This window comes from Agelaius phoeniceus, chromosome 9 (assembly GCF_051311805.1).
Source record: "Agelaius phoeniceus isolate bAgePho1 chromosome 9, bAgePho1.hap1, whole genome shotgun sequence".
Classification (NCBI taxonomy): Eukaryota; Metazoa; Chordata; class Aves; order Passeriformes; family Icteridae; genus Agelaius; species Agelaius phoeniceus.
Window position 1 is genome coordinate 23187109 of NC_135273.1, and position 18370 is coordinate 23205478.

An 18370-nucleotide genomic window follows, 5' to 3' on the forward strand; every position below is an offset into this window, starting at 1 on the left:
ACCATTTTGTATTTGTTCTATGAAGTTGGGATAAGGAAGGGTTTAAGTACTGGTATCTGTTTCAGTCCTGTTGGCACACACTAAGCAGGAGAAAAATGCTGAAAGTTTCTCTGCTAGGTTTGTATACACATACTTCTATAGGTATATGTAATAATATATGCTAATATGAAACTAGTGTCTACCTTGGACAGTTTAAATAATTGTGTTAGATTACACTTCAGCACTCCTGAATACGGGAGGCTGTGGCAATTGCCAAGTGAGTCATCTTTCAATACAGCATTGTGTGATTTCTGGGTCACTAGTGCCATTGAAAAGCAAAACTTGACATTTGTCTTTTCAAGATAACCTGAAAGCTATAATTATGGAACTGTATTTTTGGATTATTTTTCGTTATTTCTTTCATTAAATTGATGCTTCAGACAGAATGTTCAAATATTGTTTTTTTAATTGGGGGTTTGGATTTAGCACTGGATTTAGAAACTTTTTTGCCACATTTTGATCTGTAAGGTCATGTGTTCAGTTCCTCTTTCCTCAAATGCATGAATTAGGAGTTGTATGCTTTACCTTACCTAAAGTTAAGAATGTTTTACTTAATGTTTCAATGCCTCATCAGTTCATCCATCTGTATTAAGACATTAGAACTTTCTTATTTTGCAAGGATGTTTTCAGTTTTAATTCCTTTAATGTCTAAAAATACTTCCATAATCTTATGTGAAGGAACTAATCAGTGCCAAGTGTTAACAAGGCCAAGTACTCTGAAGCTGTCTAGTACTGAAGTATGAACAATATGAACAATCTTTTTATCACATGAGTTTTCAAGGAAATAGTTTACCTGCAATTGCTGTATGTTGGTATTTTTTCATGTTAGTGGAAAGGCTAATTTCTGTGCAAACACTTTTGTATCATAGCAGCATGAAGTTTTATACTTGGTCACAGCAATAGGGCTTGAAAGAGTGCAGAGACATGGAAAGCCTGAAGGCTTAGATCTCACCTAGTGAAAAGATATGAGAGCTTAGAGCTTAGTTATTCAGAATATGAATAACTGTGCAGGGGATATTGTAGCAGCCTTCAGTTCAGTATCTACTTGATTTAGAGTTCCTTTGCAGTGAGCCAAGGAGAAAGGCTCCTTAGGGATATATGAAAAATCTGTCTCTCAAGTATTTTCACCTGATCTATCTTTATTGAGTGAAGCCAGTTCACAAGACTGAAAAGCAGTGCCTTAAAAAAAAAAAAATTACACGATAAGTGTACAAGGAATTAATGGATACTTTTTCATTACTGTCATTACTACTGTGGCTTTTCAGTTTTACCTGTGACATGACACTTTGAACTGCAATTTAATGATGATTTAGAAAATACAAATCAATCAGCACTTAATCTATTTTTGCAAAATTAAAAGTCATGTAGAGATGTGCTTCAAAAATTAGTGATAGAAGTAGCACTTGGTTCTGTTAATAAAAATTTACATTAATGCAGCATTTTCTATTAATTTTGACTAATTTCATTCACATTGTGTTTGGTTAACTGCTAGGTTGAAATGCTTCTACTGAGCAACTTGATTCACTTCTGAGGTGGTGGTGATCAAATGTCTTGTAGCAATTGTAAAGCTTGGCAGAGGTGGAGCACTTGGCCCCAGGTAAAGGATCCAAATGGTGAAACAAAGTGCTGAGTACTACTCTGCTCTAAGATGGGATGTCAACCTGATCACTTTGGTCAGCTTCAAGTCTAAGACATTTATGAAAGTGTAGAAAGCTTGTTCTATCCAGATGTGGGGTGAATATATTGTTTCAATACATTTAGCTCACTTTACTTGTGTTAGGGTGGGTTTTATCATTGTGGGCAGGAAGAAACCTAGTTTTGTTTTTGACTTTGTGTGTGAATTCAACTACATCAGTTCATCTTCTGCTGCGTGAACTGCTACGCTTGTTTCTCAGGATCCTGCGAAAATTGTAGGAAGACCACCTTAAAAATAAAGTGTCTCTCATGAGCTGTGGCTATTTTAGGAATTAATCATATTGTCTTTTGGACACACTCAGGTTCAGGTATCTCCTGAATATATGGTAAGGTTTGGACTAATTATTTGTCTCATTCTCATCACCACAAAATGTATATACCCAGGTTGAGGTTTCCTACCGCCCTATCTTATAGTTTACAGTGCAAGTTTATCTTAGTTGTTTTTAAGTACTGTAGAAACATCTTGGGAATTTTGCTGTTGATTTCTGTGGCACACAGGTTGTGGCAGTGCAATTTGTTCTGTCTCTTCAATTGCAAAATCATTAATCTGGAACCTGTAGGAGGTTCTTGTTAGAATCTCAGTAGTAACATATCACACTTATTAATGAGATGTTCATAAATTAGGCTCCTAAAGGCATTCACTTGAGCCTATCAGCCCATGAGGATCGGGGTTTGTATGAGGATTTTTTTAAGCAGATTGCTGCCTATTCACTGAGCTGGGTGGCACTACAAAACAGACACTGGAACAACAGACTATTTATATCACTCTGAATCCAGCAGAGCCCTGTTAAATGATGTTTGTTTGGTTCTTTGTTCCTTTCTCTCTATGGATGTTTAGTCTCTCCTTTGAATGAAGGTGTTTGGCTGTGCAATACTTGATTTCAGGAGGTGGAGAACAGGCCTGTTGGCTGGCACTGTTGGGCAGGTTACAGCAGGTGGCACTGTTTGGTGACTTTTGCTTAACACCATTAATTATTCCAGTGCACAGGCATGTGTTGATATATGATGATTTTTTCAATTGGGTTTTTATGGAAACACTAAATAAGGTACCCAGTCTGAAGAAGCAGGTACATATGTCCTTTCTCCTAAGGAATAGTAACAACTCCTGTGCATATCAATATATATGAAATGGGTCTAAGACTGTTATGTGTTATATCAATAATAAAGAAAAAGACCTATGGAACTCATTTTTCAACTGATGCTTGGACTAGGTGTGCTGGACTCGTGTGAAAAATTCTGGAGGAAGTAATCATGTTTAACTTCTATGTATCAAGGGTTAATTATTTTAAAAGGGCTTAGAGGTCTCTACAAAAAAAAAAGTAAGTTTTTAACATATAGCTTTGTTTTCATGTTCACTTTAATTTTGTCATCATGTCATAAGAGGTAAAACAAAACATGGTCTTGTGAAGATGATATCTCTGTTTACGGGGAGGGGAGATTCATTGTTGCACTGCTTTTCCAGTGTGGTAACTTACACAATAAATGCATGTTCTTATTCAACTCACAGATGAAAAAAACATGTGTCTAGGTGTGTGCACATATGAATTCACTTGTAAAGTCACTCTACCCTCACTAGTTTTGCAGCTGGGAGATTTCTTTCAGCCACTTGATAAACAGGGATGTTGGTAAAAGCAGAATTGATGTGATTAGATCTGCACAAGACAAAATAAATACAGTTTTCTGCTTATTTGATATTAAATATGGCCATTTAACAGCTGTGTTAAATGTGTCTGAAAAGCTACAGATAAATTGTTTCTATCAAAAATAAAGAATCATGTGTCTGGGGGAGAGAAATCCAGCAAAGCACTGGTTTCTGACACTGCTCGTTTTCTAATGTAACAGTTATTTTTAGCTCTAGAAAGTGCAAAACATGTTTAAGAGAAATAGGCTGGAAAATGTGACATTGCACAACCCATCTTTGTGGGTGGATGAGGTTTCTCTGTCTGGATTGTGCTGTTTGCTCTCATTTGCATCCTCTCGCTGAAGTGTCATGCTCTTATGAATTACACATATTTGTGGTTTAGAAGCCCTATGCAAGCATATTGATATGACTGGAAAATATATTTAAATGGTATAACATACAAGCCTGTGATGTTGTTAAAATCAATATTGTAAGAAATAATTCCTCATGTTTTGACTCAATACTTATATTTTGTTTATCAACCTTACACTAATAGCAGAGTTAGACTGAGAAGGATGGATTTTACAAGGTATTAAAATAACTTTAGTAGGAGTGGGAAAAAAACAGGTGCTTCATGTTTATTTCTAAGGATGAAGAGAATCATTTGGAATGGAACAGGGAAAGGAGGACTGGAGATGTGCATTTCCTTGCTGCCTCTATTCTCAGTTCTGCTGCTGGTCTCCTGGGATAAGTGTTTTCATTTCTGTGTGAGTTGCATGCCTTAACCTTTAAGATCGGAATAGTGATTATGAACTTGCTGTTTACCCACTTGTACATGTTTGGATGAAAAACATTGTGTAATGGTTTATTAATTCTCATATGTTTTGCTCCTGCCATCTGCCTATTTGCTGGCCTGCTTATTCAAATGGAAGGACCTGGGCTGCACCATGAATTTTTTTCTTTTCTTTCCTGTGTCCAAAATTGAGAGCTTGGATGATGCTGATGAACTTGTGACTGGCGAACTTAAGTGGAAGAAAGCAGTTTCTCTGAGGATTATGTATTATTTGCAGTGGTCAGAAGACTGGGGAGTACACAGAAAGTCTCTACTTGTCCAGACAAACAGTAAAGAGAAAGTTGAGAGGGAATATTTTTGTCTGTGTGGCGTTTGCAGCTCCTATGATCTTCTGGTCAGAAAGGGAGAATTAGCCTCCTAGTTGCAGATAGAGCTGCTTCCCTCATTTACTGATTCACACTCAATTAATTTATATGTATCCCAACTTATTCTTATGGTTATTCTTACCAGGTAGAAAATGGATTTCCTGGTTTGAATACTGAATATTGTCAATATTTTTCTTCTTTGCTTGTACTGTAAGCAAAGCAGGCTGGTATCAGTGCTGATGTAGACAATATGCAGTATTAGAGAACTAATACAAAAGGTTTTCCAGCAGAGAAAATCTTGAATTAATAGTAATTGAAGGCAACATTGAGTGTAGGTTTTTTTTCTTTTTTTTTTTTTTTTTTTTTCCGGAAGCCTAATCTTCAGAACTAAGAAGAGTGAAGTTTAATTACCACTACTCACATTAAAGATGTTTCATCAACAGTTCTCCTTAAAAAGGGATTGAAGAAAAAAAAATCATCTTCTTTATGTGCTTTTTAGTCTGTGTGGCATTTTGCACCCAAATTTGCCCGTTAACCAGTGCAAGAACAAAAATGTCTAAGTATCCTCTTAGATATAAACTCTCACACAATCATATAAGCTCCATCTAATATAGCTCTGCAAGTGCAATTTTTAGTACTGAACTGTTGAAAGATTTTAATTTCAAGAGGATCACAGGGTATGTACAGAAGGAGAAATAATCTCAACTTTGTGTGTAGAATAATTCAGATTATCTGAACTTTAATTATTTCAAACTTTGTCCAATTATTAAGTGTGCTGAAGCCATCCTTGAGTATCTGAAATCTAGTCTCTAAATGTGTCTGTTGGTTCCAGTGACTCAGATAATCAAGATTGTAACCTTTATGTAAGTTAGACACCTAGCATTTGGGGTAATTCCTTGTGATATCTTGAGATCTTCACATAAAAATCTCTTCAAGTTTTTGCAAGAGACTCTGGCAATGAACTTAGACTGCCTTGATTAACAAGACTCAAGTTTCAAATGTGCAAGTTGACAAAGCCATCTGAAAAAGTAAAGGTCTCTGGAGGAAGAGCCACAGTGTGTTCTCCAGGCTGGCTAGGTCCTGTTTTCATGGGTTCAATTTGGGGCAAATGATATTTTTGTTGCCTTTCCATTAAGTGGTGTTGTCCAGATACTGCCTTATGTTTAGTGTAGTTAGCTAAAATCAGAATAGAGGTATCTTTGAGGGAAGTGGACAAATACAGGTAAAACAAAATATAAGTTCCAAACCTCAGAAGATAAAAATGATTTTTTGGATTTAAATTCACACCGTGTTACTGCTTTTAACATGCAGAATGTTTGGTTTTGTTTTTTTTGTTTAAGTGTTTTGTTTTGTCAGCTTTGAATGCCTTAATACCCATCCTTGTCAATTTCTCAAGGACAAGTGTTTAGATCTTACTGCAAAATTAGTGTCTCAGTTGGATGCTCAGATATGCTTCCAAATGCATAGGCCATATAATGTTGTTTATTGTCCATTTTCCAGTTTCCCAATTTCACAGCTTTTATGAGAATATGAATGATTAAAGCTCAAAAGAATAAACTGACAGAGCTTTGTTATCTTAGAGCCATTTGTAAAATAACCACTTTGAGATGCTTTATGGTTTACATAGCATTGTGAATATTAGTATGAATTTCTCTTTGCTTCTGCAGGTGCTGGTTTGCAGAGACAAATATAACCTCCAATTCCCAGCACACTGATCTGTCTAAACACAATTTGACATGCATTGCTATTAGCTTAGCACCTTATCAAATAATGTGCCCTGATAGAGATAAAAGGTTTTACAACCTTACCGCCTTTGTTTCTGTGTGCGTTCACCCACAGAGACAGCTCTGCAGCAGCTAATAATTAACACAAAAGACAAAGACAAATCTATATGGCTCAGTGTTGGAGGGTCCAATGTGCATGTTAAGTAGCTGGGGAAGTGAAATCTACAGCAAGAGGGTCTAAAATGGGATCTTCAAATGAGGCTTTCAAATGAATTGAAGTTGGGCTTTGTAAAGTCTCATTTTTACATGATGGAGCAGATGTCATAGTGTTGTCTGGAAATCACCATGGTTCTGTGTGTCAGAGCATTTACTCAGGTCTTCAGAGAGGCTCTCACTGCTCTGTTAGCTGTAACTCTGTGTTGCTTTGCATTCCAAATGTAAGCAAACATCTGAAGAAGGAATTAAGTGTGCTGAAAAAAATAACCAGGGTGATGATATAAAATGTTCTCTGAACTGAAACTTTCGTTGCTAACTTTTGTGTCTTTGTGGGTACACACAGCTCTAAGTGGTAGCTTGGGGGACTAAACACAAGGCCATGCTGGCTTTTTCTGACTGTTTTCTATTCAGAGGCCAGTGAGGGCTCCTCTCCTTTTCTTGAGTCATCCAGCATCTTTAACCTGCCTAGCAATACAAGTGTCATTTTAGCCAGACTAGATACTCAAAATAGGAGCTGTTTTGACACGAACAACAAGGTGGCTGGTCCAGCATTATACAGGACAATGAAGCGGTGTGTTTCCCCTCTCTTTGCTAAATCTAGTTAAGTACATCAAAAAAAGAATCTTCCTCATGACTGTTGAAGCTCTAATTCATCATCTGAATAAATCTCCAGCCCAAATTAACTGAGAACAGTGGGGTGTTTAGTAGTTTTAAAAATCAGATAAAAATTCTAGCTATCCATAAATATTGTTACATTTTCAGGAAAATCAATTCTAGAGAGACTTTGAGATATTTGACAACACAAGTACCAGTAGATGCCATGAGGGATATTTGCAATTGTGTGTCTTCAGGTGCTTTTGAAACTCAATAACTATCCATGTATGTTTTAATGCTTATGAATGTCTCTACAGTTTGAATCTGGGTTCAATTGAAAATTGGCTTGACTATGAATTAAGAGGCATGTTATTCTCATTCCTATTAAATGTGAGCTATCAAAGAAAACTATCCTTAAGTATTGAAATGATAATGCTGAAGTGAAAGTATTTAGGAACAAGGGAAACTTTGAAATATGTGACTTTTTTTCCTAAAAAAATGATTAGGAGAAACTTAAGTTTATTATCAATTGTATTGCTATACTGAGTTTTAATTTATCACCCCATCAAAATAATAAAATGAAGCCAGAAAATCCAAATGAGTTCAAGCTCCAATTGCCCACAGAGAGTAGGAAGAGTAAGTCAGAGAAGAAACAGTGATACTTGAAGGATGTTTATAGAATAGATGTTTCACTTGGAAACATAATGGTGTCATGCTGATCCAAACATCCAAAGCAGATTTGCATGATTATAATTTGGCTGAAATTTATATAGGAAGCCTATAGAATTTTGGTATTAATTTGCCATTGAGTTTCAGTGAGACTTTGTAGTCCTTTTGAAGTCTTACTGATGCTGGTTTTTAATTCAAATTTTCCTGTAAGACATCTCTGAACATCTTCTTAAGGTGAACTTGCATGCTGACATAGCTTTCCAAACTGATATTTTTTCCTGGTATTTAGTGTTTGATGTCTGAGAAAGCTGCTTAGGGATGTCTCATCTTATGTCTTGACTTGATTGGCAGTGGTGGCAATTAGTTTTAATTTTGTGAGCCAGCACAATGTCAAGCACATTTTGTGTGCAGAAGACATGTCATGGTAGGACCCAATCCTAATTTCTGTGGATCTGACAAATGTTCAATGGAAGCAAGCTGTGCTACTGCTCATGGCCTGATGAAAACTTGAATTTTTTTTTTCTGTGTGTGTATGTGAATGCCTGAGTAGTACAAAAAATGTGCCAAGTCTTATAAACTCCCCATCCCTCTGAGTGCAGTGGTCTGTGTTTATCAGCAAACTAGGCAAAACGGTGGAAAAACCCCTTCTTACAGAGTTCTTTTTATCTATCTGAAATACAACAGTTCGCCCTTTGCTTGGTTTCTAAACCATCAAACAAGATTCAAAAGATTACCCAGCTACCAAAACCTACATATTAGTCTTGCCTGAGTTGAAAAGAAAAATGGTGGAAGACTGTATGGGCCTTAGTAGCTGCTTCCCTGTGATTTGTGTGCTCAGCAGCTGTCTCTGCCCAAGCACTGAAGTTACAGTGCAACAAAGTCAGGGAAGGAAGATCCCCTCATAAGATCAGGGTATAATGCAATCTGTGCCCCTGTTCTTTGAGCATGCTGGTAAAACCAAGCAAGGGAAGAGGATGGAGAACAGAAAGAAACCTGCAAGAGCAGTGTTGGGCTGGGCTGATGACAGGCTGCTGCCCTGCACCTTCTCCCTCTAATTTTCTTAGCTTCACAATCACTAAAATTTTCCCAACTCTTCAGCAGTGAACAGAGGCTAAGTGTCTGAAGCCTCAACTCTTGTTATTCTGAGTGAGTTTCTTTACTTGCAAAAAGAAAGCTTATAGACTAATAGAAATTTTAAAGAAAATTTCATTAATAGTCATTATTGAGATGGTTGTGCACCTAAATTAATATTTTATTAATACGACATATTTGTCTTTTAGTATTTTCTGTTCTATTAGCTGGTGAGAAAACTGTGAGATTTACCATTTCTGTCATGACCAACCTGAGAACCTTCTCATCTTTCTTCCTGATTTATAGCTCACAGAATAAGGACAGATAAGTTGCTGAGTGGTCTTAGTTCCTCTGCCTGACCCTGCTCTGGCAACTTAGCTTTATTTGAAGGCTTTTATTTTGTATGTGAAGCTTTGTGGAAAGGATGCTAGCAAGGTGCAGCATGACAGTTCTGGTAAATGAAGCAGTCTTCTCACATGGTTTGACACTGCAGAGCAAGTTCTGCATTGGAAGCATTCAGTACTGAGAAGATGAATATTAAACACCTATTTTTATTTGCATTGTAACAACTTAGAATTGTTTTTCAAGTGCAGGAGCCCTTTTGTGAACTACACATATCTGAGAGAAACTCCAGCATCTGATGATACATTGAGGCTATAATAGGTGAGTGCAGAGTGCTAGAACAGACATGCAACATAAACCAGAGGTGATCAAAACAACTGTAACAGCAAGGAAGAGTGCCTCTTGTTGCCTGAAAGGTAGCAAGCAGTGGGAACAAAAATAGAGCCTCAAGACCCTCCCTGAAAATTGCAAAATGAAATCTGAAGCAACAGCTGTGTTGCTATCTCTCGTGAAAAGTACAGATGAGGATTGATGCAGAGGAACATCATGTATCTTGGGACATCGAGTCTTTCTTGGCAAACAGCCAGATCAAACACATATGGGTCTATGTCCTAAGCTATTCAGGTTCCTCTGTGACCTTCAAAACCTCCCTGGAGGATTTTGGGATATTTCTTACTTTGAAGAACTAAGGGAGGAAATTGCACACACTACAGCTTTCCTCCTCCTTTGTCACTCATATTTTGTTTTGGTTTGTTTTTCATTGAAGAATTGTTAGGATTTTTATCTTGTGAGCCTTTTGGTGGATGCCCAGAACCATCTTGAGCAGTGAACTTTGGGCTGATAAAAGTAATTGTATTAAGGTAGCACACAAGCAAAGGTGAAATAATAGGAACTAATAGTCTTGGCTGTTACTGCTAAGTTTTAAAAACTATTATGTTGAGCAAGGATGCTTTTGATTAAATTATGAAAGACACGATCTCTGTGCAAATTTTATGATTTGTTGCATTTCAAATCAAGTTAATTCATTGCTATGAATGCTTCTCCCTTTAGTGTCTTGGAGTTTCACAGACATAGTTTTGTGACCATTTGCATAATTATATAAATGGGCAACTCTTTGTCCTTCATCATCCTTTCCCCCTCAGGATTTCTTCTTTTTTTTTTTTTTTTCCTGCAATCTTTTGAAGTCCAGCCCAGAATTTCTGAAGGTAGGTACTGGCTTGATTAACTTCAAAGCGACGCACTGCTGACTATCATATTAGCTTGCCACTTGGCCTCCAGCAGACACTGCAGTTGTCAATGGAATTGAGTAGCTTTACTGGAGCTATGTTTTTTTTTCTTCCATAGCAATGGGAAAATAATTAACTATGAAGGTTCAACAATGTCACTCAAGTATATGTTCATATGTTAGCTAATAGTGTCTGCTGTAACTTTAAATGTAGAGATGTATATAATGACAAAATATTTTTTGTCTCATGTTTATTCTTTTGTTGCCCCAAGAAGTACCCAGAGGAAATGTGGTGATTTGGCAGAATTGTAATCAAGACCCTTTCCCAGGACTTGGGAGTTTGAAATAGCATGAGATGCAGATTTATTTTTATAATTTCTAATTTGTTTGGTAAACTAAATTTTGATGGACATCTAATAAACAACTATGTCCCTGTTTTCTGTGCAACACTAAAGCTCCAAAGGTCAATGCAATGTATCTCATTATGACCAAGCTGTAAATTGTCAGTCGCATAAAATCATTTTTATAAACTACATCCTCCTAATGTCAGCTATATGATGCAATTGCATTTCTTGCTGAACTAGTTTCCCTGCCTTATTGTTGTAATTAGAGATCTCAAGATATCATCTGGCCCTGGTAATAGTTATGTCCTAATGATGAAATAGTTGTGGTAATCTGTGGGAGGTGAAAAATTTTCCTGAAATGTTGACAAATATAACTGTGAGTTTTTATGGAATGGAGAAATTTTCTTGATAGAGACTATCTCTGTATGCTGTTTTGAGATTATATGGCTGCATCTAATTTTGCCAGAGAAACCCCCTTTTCTGTCTTTAATTTCTCTATGCAAATGAAAGATACCCAAATGCAAGCATGACTAGATTGAAAGTCAAAATGCACAAACTGTGAGAAAGGCTGGTTTTTCTGAGATCCAAAGCAGACTTGTTAGTGAGCAGCATTATGTTTAATTATTCTTTGTAATGTGAAAGACAATATATAAAGACAATAAGGGAAAACATAGATTTAGAGTTCCATGCAACTGAATATGTAGTGTGCTTGCTGGGATGGTAAATAGACAAGCCTTTAGAAGTTCTAAGTATGTTGGACAAGAGACAAGCACAGGTACTCTCAGAAGGGTTTATTTTGTTGGTAATTAGAAATCTGAGTTAGAAGAATAGGTCACAAATGATCTAAGGATATGAACAAATCTGACCAATGAGTTTCTGTAGGGTATTTAAGGTATTTTGATGATACAGATACACTATGCCTGCCTTTGTCAGCCTGTTACTCATTTGATATATTTCAGTGATTTTGGAAAGGCTGTCTTTTGCAATGTAGTTCCATGCCCTCCACCTTTTGTGGCTTTCTGTACAAATGAAACTGTACATGTTATGCAATAAAGCCTTGTAACTGACATCTGTAATGAAAGGGGAAATGAGAAATTAAGAATTCAGTCCTAGGAAAGCCCTTGCATGTGTTATTCCAGAAACCAGGACTAACATAAAACACTCCAATTAATACTGAATACTGCATATTATTTGATTACAATTCAGAAAACTTTTTTTGGTAGGTCACAGTAGGGTGGCTTGATTTAAATCACCAATTTAAATAATGATTTAAGTCAGCAGGCAGGAGCCCTGTAGTTAGATAATTAATTTTAATCCGTACTTAATTATTTTCTTAAAGAAATTTCAGTCCTGTTGGTAGGTATAAAAAATTAAAACACACTGACTTGCAAACAGATGCAATCTTATGTTATTAATTAATAATATATTTTGTTAATAGAGAAAGATATATTAAAATACATGTGTGAGTAATTACATCACTCAATATGCATTTATTTATATTGTTAATGTTTGCATTTTCTGGCATTAGAGAATGGTGAGTTGTTTGTTGTCTGCTATGAGGATACTTTTTCACGTGGGGTTTTTCAAGAAGCATAACTTGGTTCATGGAATGTAAATTAAGTGATTAGTTAGGTTACTTAAGGAAAAAACATATAAGGAGATGGATACATGATTGTAAAAAGCACACACTAAAGAAGTGTAACTTAGTTCCCTTGTTCAGTAAATATTGAAAGTACATTAGCTGTAGTGAATATCTATGCTCAGTACACTGTATTTTCAACGGTGTAGATACCGAAAAATCCATCAACCTATCTTTAGGTGTCTAAACAACTTTCAGTGTCTTTCCCCACATATTTCAGAATTTTAGAGCTTCCAGTCTTGTAGTCTTTTGTATCTTTTTCTTAATTTACAGATGGAAGAGAACACCATCTCTTTGAAAGTAACATTTACTTATTGCATAAGTTTAACCCAGTGAAGAAAGCATAATTGCCATTTTTAGTAGATGTTGAGAATAAATATTACTTTAAGTAAAAATCTGGCTTTAATATGACTGGTTTAGAAGGTTGAAATTATTTACCCCTACTTATTAAAAAAATAAAATCAGGAACACCAAGAAAACAGCATGTGTTTGGAAAAAAACCAAAAAACCCCAAACAGTAATTCAAGAAAACAGCTCTTCCACAGCTGTGTCTTATGGCAGTAGCCAAATGGATCTAGTAAAAAAGCTTCTAAGGGGAGCTATACCAGGTTAGATCAACAATTTATTTCATAAAGATTCCTGTTTGCATGGGAGACAGTGGCACCTAAAACATTGTCATGGTTTAATTATATACTTGGCAGTTATGTACAGTGATTGTACTTTAATGAGGAAAGAATACTCTCTCTGAAGTCTACATTTGTGCATTTATTGCATGTCTAATTAAGGAAATTTCAAAATATGTATAATATACTGTAGAAACTTCTAAACAAAATATTCTGTGCTTATTTAATAGCCCATGTTAGATGAGCAACAACTAAAGTAAGGAAATGAAACAGATTTTAAACCCCAGTTTTGCTGTAGATCACAGCTTTGAAGAAAAGTAATGGGAGAACCTGAGACGTGCTGTATGAGGTAGGCTGAATGGTGTGATGAAATGCTTTTTTGATCTTGTTAGATGACATCAAAAGAAACAATTTCTTACTGCTTTCATCTTGATAAGAGAACAGTAACTGAGTTCCTTCTAGACATATAGATGCTTTACGTCCTAGAGCAGGTTGCAGTGAGATGGCACTGATTTTCCAGTAGGTATGTACTTTTTCTGCAGCAATTGGCTCCAAGAGAAGTCCTTCCTACCTGTACCCAGGAGGAAGGGTTTTCATCAGGGCTCACTGCTGTCACCCATCATGTCTGCATCTTTCACCTTATCAGCTTTGCAGCCTTGAGTGGAATGGAAGCGGATCCATGACACGTATCTAACCCTTCAAGCATCACTCCAGCTACTCAGTGCCCTCTCCCCAGCCCAGTTTTATCACTGTTACTTGCTAAACAGGACTGCCTGGGGGTTTTGGGCAGAGCTGTGCATCTGCACAGTGAGGGAGCCTTTCTTCAGGTTCGTTGTATTTACTATCCCAAAGGTATTGCACCTTTTCCATAAAGCAGTATATTTGAAGGGGGTGGTGTGGGAATATTTTTGTCTTTCTTCCCTATAATTATGACTTCATGAGAAGCCAGACCACCTAGTGCTGATTTGAAGAGTCTTGTGAGGTGGGGAGGAAGGCATATCTGCATTCCCTGCCCTAGGACCCAGGGAATGATCTCAACTGTCATGTCAGATGAAAATTCATGAGGCTATTCTGTCACAGTGTGAGGCAGCATAATAGAATATGGTCTCATTCGTAAAAATTTCTGTTTTCTTCCCCTGCCACTTGTCTTTTTAGCTATTAAACAGGGTTAAGGCTCCTCTTGTCACTTTTATTAATGCGGAGAATCTACATCAAGGAGATTTTTTGCCCCTCTATTCCTTGGAAAGTTTCTCTCAATGCTAGAATTAGAAGTGAAGATTAAAGCAGAAAAAAAATAGACATTGAGAAAAGGATAGATTCTCAGCAGCTCTTTTTCAGGAAAAAAACTCAATGGAGAGGACATATGTCATCACATAGTTTAGAGATACTTCTCTTTCCTGCTGATTTAAGAGAGCGAAGTCAGATGTAAACAATAGATCAGTGGCCTCACCATGGAGCATGTTAGAATAGACTGCAGCCTAAATCCTTATCAAATCATCTTGAATATTAGGAACTTGTTGATTTCAGTAGCTAAATGATTGCAGCTACTGCAGGGATTTGCTCTTTAGATTTCCTAGCTCAGGGAGCTGAACTTTTCCTTCAGGAGGATTACCATTAGGTCTATAGGACCTAATCAGCATAAACCTTCAGCCCAGCAGGCAGGTGTCACAGTAGCTGTTGGTTTGCAAGGTAAGTAGGTACAAAATGTGAGAAGTTCAGAATTAGTAATGCAAGTCTTCTGTCATTTTTATCATTGGACCCTGCAGGGAAGATCTGATTAAATGGATATTCAACTCTTTGCATTAATGTGAACCCAATTTTAATTTGCATTTAATTAACAGCACAGAAAGTATAATTTTATTATTTGCTGTTGAAAAGCAGATCTGTGGTGGCAAGGAGCTACATACGGTTGCTGAAGTGTGATATAAATGACTTTATCTCATACCTCTTCGTTTCTTCTATTTCTGCTTGCTGCAGCATATTAATTTCAACATCTGTTTTGTTTGGTACGAAATGCAACATCCAGATTTTTCCTGAATTAAGTTGCTTGACATGTTTCTTTGTTTTGTAGGTCCTCTATATAAAAATAACAATGCTGTAGGCCTGGAAATCTTCAAATGCCCTGTATAGCTTCACAGAGGTGTGTTTCAGGTTCTGTGGTACAGAACATAAAAGCAATCTGATTTGGATTTCTGAGGGCATTGATTCTGTCCACAACTTCTGACATGCATTTCTTTTGGGAAGTGACAGGGAGCAAATCAGTTGACCTCATTGCACCTTGGTTTCCTGTCTCACTGTGGCCTAGCTGGTCTATTTAGACTCCTTGGAGCATGGTAAGAATAAGAAAAGCAGAATAGCTCCACTTAGGTTCACTAGAAGGACCTCTGGCTCTTGTTGGGCATAAACTGTAGTAATTGAGAATTCAGTTTTCTACTAAAAGGGTTTATTTATGAATCAATAAGTTACATTTGAATCTAAATGTGAAATATGCCATTATCTTTTTAAAATTATTATTATTATTATTTAAGTTTTACAATGCATGCTCCTGTGTCTGCAGTAGATAAGATACAGCTTTATTTCAGTCTAGTATAGCAGTTTTAATAATCTTAAATTAACAGCTATAGGTCCTTCTACTTGCCAATTTGTGGGCATGACCTTTCTGCTCAAAAATCATGCTCCAGAAATGCATACCATCAAGATTTCTTTAATGGACAGCTGTAGTAGTGCCCAGAAACATCATGTGCTTTGTTCCACCAGTAGCTGGAAATGCTGTACTTCATCAGATAGCTGAAATGAAATGATAGATGTAAAATCATTTGGTATATGCTGACTAGATGTGAAAAACAACACATCCCATATGTTCTGATATGTTGAACTGATATGCACACATATGTTGAACCAACACATGAGCCAACATATAACAGAGAACTGAATGTGTTAGGAATCAAAGTCTTACTAGATTGAACATATTATAGAGAAACTGTAACTTAGATTAACTGAATTTTCTAGAAAAAAACTCTTCCACAAAAGTTTATTGCAACTGATTTACAACAGAAATTTAGTCATAAGTTTACATATTGTCATATCCACGCAGATATGACAATATGACAAGCAGAAGTATCTTCCTGTAAGATTGCGTAGAAGTGAACCATCTGGGGAGTGAAACACACAAATACATGGAATAAATGCTAATTGCTGAACTGCACAACTTGGATTTCAAGCTTACACTTTTCTTAATACCTCATTTGAACAATGCTCATGGATGTATCTTTCCCTTCCATTTACTTTGAAGTCATTCAGAAGGGAGTAGATTCTAGTCCAGTAATTAGCATTTAAAATAGCATTTAGAATCTGGAATCTGGTGATCCTGTGTTCTTTTTACCTAACTCTGGATAAAAATATAAGTAAGCAGTGTCTCTTTACTTAGCTCCATTCTTTTGTGACTATTTTCCTAACAGAGTAAGATGGATACAAGCCATCAACCATATGAGTGTTTTGCCATGAGACTGGAATGTTTATACTTTGCAAAACGTAAGTTTTGCAGTGTCTTAGAGGCTGAGAAGCCTTAGGCCATCCACTTTCTAGGCAGTTAGAAGGCAAGAGGCTCCTTGGAAGGCTGAGGGGTTAGTTCAGCAGCTGTTGCTTATGTAATTGTACCAGGATGCTGCAGCTAATTATGGCACTGTGATGTGAAACTGTTCTAATCTGGTTTTACATTGATTATTTTAAGAAACTTCTGTAACACCATAAAGAATTTTTAAAAATTATTGAGGCACTTGCAGTTTTAATTTTAGCTGTCTCTCCCCAGTTTGGATACCCAGTACATCTTTCATTTATTAGCATATGGTCTTTGTATCCTGCTTAGTGTATCCTTCCTTGGGCCTGTGTGTGCCAGGCTCTAAGCAGAAGCAGCAGATCACTGCTGGAAAGGAATTACAGTAATTGACTTGTGGGGTCACAAACAGTTAACTCTGTGGGAGAGATGTTAATGCTAAATGATGCTATAATGGCATTTCTGCTCAAATAAATGATACCAGCATAGCAAGGTTTAGAAGTAGTTTCCAAATGGCCAGGAAATGTGAGTAAGCAAGTCATGAGCTAAAACATACATTCTCTTAGCAAGGACAAAGCTGTATCATGTGCTGCCAGTGGGGCTTCATCAGTGAGCAAAGGGTATGGCTGGATTTAAGAGGGATGCAATTTTCAAGCTTATTGAGAAGGGACACAGGAGGCAAAAGTTGAATTCAGGGACTTGTTTAAATGTGTGGGCTGAAAGCATATACAGAAGAGAGGACTTTTGGGTGTGCTGAGTGTCCTTTATGTAGATTACAGGCAACAAAGGGTGTCTCTGATTACACTGATGTTAAACTATTCCTCTTATGGCTTTTTCCATCAGGTACATTGCTCATCCAGGTCCCCAGAGCCTCTTATTATTGGTATAACAAGGTATATTATAGACTGTGTTGGCTTATGTGTCTCATAGTCCAATGTATGTACATGCTTTATATCTGTTGGTTCAGTCCATGGTGAGATTGTCTCCCGTGGAAGGGCATGGGGCACAACTGGGGAGTTTTTCTTGTGTGGATGTTCATGCATGCTGTACTTTTTCATTCAAGCAATTTCCATGTTCCTCTGTAAATAAAGCAAGATTTCTACTTCTGTGTACTGTTGCTCCTAGGTTACAATGTGTATGAAACTGAAGGTGGAAGAGGTAGAAAATTGTAATTTCCTGTTGTCTTCACTAGCTCATTATTTTGTCTGATGGGACTGGGATCCAGTTGTAACTGGACATGCTGGACATGACAGCCTTTTCTTTGTCTAGTTTTGGTAGGATACTGGCAAATTGACATACCCAAGGCTTGTCTGGTTCATGACTTAACATAATGTGAGCCTAAGTGATTAATAGTCAGTAGTAATTAGCATATTAGACTAGTATTCAGAAAGTATATCTTCCTGAGGCACGTAAAAAGCTTTAGGATGTATTGAACACCAATTATAATCTAATAAAAAGGTAACCCTCCTATCCTTTTGTCCAAGAAGTAGTTGGGCTGGGCTGAATGTTCATGCTAATACACCGTTTCAATGTATTTCTGAATAAGTGGTAACTAAATAATGTAAGATTATCATGTAGTGGCTGGCTACACTGAATAAAAGCAAAAACAAGATGAGTAATTTACACCATTATAAATGTGAATATAATGCAAATTGGTAGCTGTACTTTGTATCTGAGAGATTAATTGTAAACTTCCAATCTCCTGTAGGCACTGGGAAACCTTTGAGATCCCAGGAAGATAGGAGTTATGAACAAAACTTTATTGGCTTTGCCTTAATGCATTATGCAAAATTTGGGAATGCTGTATTCCTCAGTGATGCCTGATCAAATACTCACTGTGTCCTTGAGGTTTCTTGC